Source organism: Hyperolius riggenbachi, chromosome 3 (assembly GCF_040937935.1).
Source record: "Hyperolius riggenbachi isolate aHypRig1 chromosome 3, aHypRig1.pri, whole genome shotgun sequence".
Lineage (NCBI taxonomy): Eukaryota > Metazoa > Chordata > Amphibia > Anura > Hyperoliidae > Hyperolius > Hyperolius riggenbachi.
The window spans coordinates 150,789,972-150,793,920 of NC_090648.1; positions in this window are offsets into that span (position 1 = coordinate 150,789,972).

Below are 3,949 nucleotides of genomic sequence, written 5' to 3' on the forward strand. Positions count from 1 at the left end.
TGTCGGAACCTAAACCACCCCCGAGACCAGAGCACCACCATCACAATGTTATTTTTAACCCCACCGATAGATGGAAGCCGCCCAGTTGTGTGCCAATTGTCATAGCTCCATAACAACAGAACATATTGCTAGCATAAAGGCTAGGTCTGTGGCTGTATAATATGGTTCCGGAATTGTTGCCCAAGGGATCGTGCTGTCACAACCTCAGTTTCCTCTATTGTTAGGTTACTGAGCACAGCATTGTACTGCATTAAGCAGTGTAGCTAGGGTTAAGCCGAAATTTTCGAAATTTCGCGTTACTATAATTACCCATGCGAAATTTGCTATTACGGCGCAAAATTATGGTAGCGTAATTGCCATTAAAATCGTAATTTAAAATACCGTAAGCGTAATTTTCAACGCGTAATTTCGCGTTTCGTTCATAACGTAATTTCACGTACAACTATACCGTAATTTCGCGTTAAACCATAACGTAATTTCGCATTTCTTCGTAATTTCGCGAATTTCGTTATTACTTGTTAGCTATAAAAAGAAATACATTTTAATTTTGAAAATGAAAGTAATTTCGTTTATAATAGTAATTACTAGACACAGGAAAGTGTCTGGGTATTGGAGATTGTCCAATCATATTACAGGCTTCTTTTGAGATACATCCTAAACAACCAATTATAGTTTGACCCACCCTCCTAGTATATAATCTGGCAGCCATGTTAGTTTCACTTTGTGGGTTGTTGTTTCTGTAGGAGAAGGAGTGAGAGAGAGCACATTGCAGAACTCATATACACCATTTCTTTGCCTTTTCTAGCATTTTGCTTTATTTCAGTCATTGCTATAGACTACGCTTACAAACATTTGCATGCAAGGCAAACGTAATTTCACGTTACCCACCGTAACGCGAAAACTACGCGAAAATTAACGCTTACAGTAATATGAACTATCGCGAAATTACGTTATGTAACTACGCTTACAAACGGTTGCATGCAAGGCAAACGTAATTTCGCGATACCCACTGTAATGCGAAAGCTACGCGAAAATTACGCTTACGCGGAATTTCGCGAAATCCTTCTTCATTACGATTATGTACTTACGCCCATAATCGTACTTACACTGATAACGCGAAATTTCGCGAAATCGTAATTAAGTCATTACGCTCACCTCTAAGTGTAGCTCTTTGTGGCGATTTTATCATTCCTCAGTTTCTTGAGATTGAGGGAACATGGTGGTAGAAACGATCACCAACTATGCACTTGTTCAGGGAGTGATTTATTGAATGATTGCCATGTTAGGACATTATCAATCCATGCTTTAACCCATGGTTTAAAGTTCTACACCTTTGAGAAGAGTGTTATTTTGTGGAGGTAAGGGTATGATGGAGAGTGTTAGAGGTCTTTAATAGGCAGTTATGACCACAATATAGGCACATGTATTACTCTGTAGCTTTGTTATGGGCATGTTGACTGTATAAAGAAATTGATTTTTGCACACGTGAGCTGACCTAAACAGAAATAGCACAACTGTATACATATCCAAGCACCATCTAACGTAGTTTGAAGCATCTGATTTGACTTACTTTTTCATTTAGTTTTGGGTAGTATATTTATTTATTGTATTTATGGAGGGTTAGAGTCTCTGTTGAAGTGTTAATATACTTAAATGTGGGCAAAGTATGTGCTTAAGGTTTAAAGTATCCATTTTCTTAAAATAAATAAAAAAAAAACTCTCATCAAATCCCCTCTCTATATAATTAATGAAATTTCAACAAACTATTACACAGACATGCAGTACTTATAACTACTCAGGTCACTGCAGTGGCTCTGCATGGTTCATAGTGAAAGCTGCCTTGCAAAGTTCTCAGCTGTTACTGAGAGGGAAGTGATTGCCAAGTATGCATTTACATATCCCTGTGGCTGTGTAGGACCCGCCCCCCCCCCCCCCCCCCCTCCCCATGTAATTAAAGTTGTTGTTTTTTTATTGCAGCAAAGCAGAAAAAAGTGCAAAGGGATGCTTGTGTTTCATTGGTGATGAGAGGTCTGAGTGGTCTAGGTGACGCGTGCATACCAACAGCCAGGGTGCAAGAATAGAGATCAGATCTCAACCTGCTGAAATACGGTAACATTTTATTTTAAAAGGTAATGCTAACGTTTTTCAATTTTCCATTTAGGTGGACATTAACAGCATTCAGGTACCAAAAGACTTCTGCGATTATGGCATTATGTGGATTTTTGTAGTGGCGTAATCCTTTAATTGTACAAGCCTGTCACTCCTATTGCTTATAGTAACTCTGCTCCCTGCTTGCCATGGTTGGCCACAGTGCTGATCACAGTCTATAGGATGGTGCTAAGGAGTGCAGTGCGAAAATTAAAGTTGGAGGGGAGAGGGAGACTTTAAAAGCCATAGCTCCACATAATTGTGTCAGCTGTAGATGACTGATTATGTGTACTAGGCTTTATACTATGCATACTGGGTAAGACATACCAGTATCTTAAGATGGGACAGTGTATTGATCAGGACCTCATTTAAGTATAAATACAAATAGAAGTGTTCTCTAAAGACCAGTAAACTCTATGTGCACACATAGTGCAGGTCAAATGTATTGATTTTTACACAATCAACGTAGCATGTTACGCAAATAGCATAACTCTTAATATACATTCAATGCTTATGTTAGGTGTATAAATTACATTACTAGGGATGATCGGAACCAGCAAATTCCGTTCCGCTGGAAATCACGGATTCCGTCAGTGTTAAATTCCATCACTATGAAAATTCCACTGGATTTGTGTGAAATTCCGCGGAATTCCGGATTCCATCGGAAATTTTTTAAAAAATTCTCTCTCATTCTCTTCCTCCTCCTCGAGGGAGGAGGGTGTCATCTTCCAGAGAATTGTAGTTATTCAAAAGCCAGCTTACATACCTTGGCCAGGAATTGAACTCAGGCTTGGCTGGGAATTGAACCCAGGTCACATTGTGTAGTAAGTATCTGACTTACCCCCTAGACCGTCAACTATACTACATGCTAAAGCCAGCCTAGCATGTACCATTATGATTAATCCAATAGAAAAAGTAGCATGCTTAAAGCGGACCCAAACCAAACATTTTTTTTTAATTAAAAATATTTAGTTGCACCACTCTGACACATACAAAGATAAATAAACACTCCTTCAAACCTATGAGCATTTCAGTGCATGCTTTTCACCCTTCTCTTTTCATAACTAGGGTTTTACTGGGGGCAGCCATTAGCAATTCCTCCATTGCCAGAGACCACTTACTCCATCAGTTTGCCGGATTTTGTCCCAGCAATTTGTAGTGTGGTTGGTGGTATAGGGGGTAAGTCAGATACCTACTACACACTGAGACCTGGGTTCAATTCCCGGCCAAGGTATGTAAGCTGGCTTTTAAAAATAGTACAAATCCTTAAGCACGCTACTTTTTCTATTGGATTGATCATAATGGTACAAGCTAGGCTGGCTTTAGCATGTAGTATGGTTGGTGGTCTAGGGGGTAAGTCAGATACCTACTACACACTGTGACCTGGGTTCAATTCCCAGCCCAACCTGAGTTCAATTCCTGGCCAAGGTATGTAAGCTGGCTTTTGAAAAACTACAATTCTCTGGAAGATGACTCCCTCTGGGAGGAGGAGGAGAGAGATTTTTTTGTGTTTTCCGGAAAATTCCGTGGAAATCAAAACATTTCCGCGGAATTCCGTTTGAGAGGTTTAGCAATTCCGTTCCGACTGCCGGAATTGGAATTGACCTAATTCCGGCCGGAATCACGGAATTAACAATTCCGCGGAATCCAGCGAGCATCCCTATACATTACTAATGTTGTGTTGTTTGCACAATGCACACTATGTAGGTTGCGTAAAGCCTGGTAAACTAAACGCTCAGTGCACATTTATGGATCTTTAGTGAATACACCCCAATAACACTTTCAGCTTTTATTGTTACCT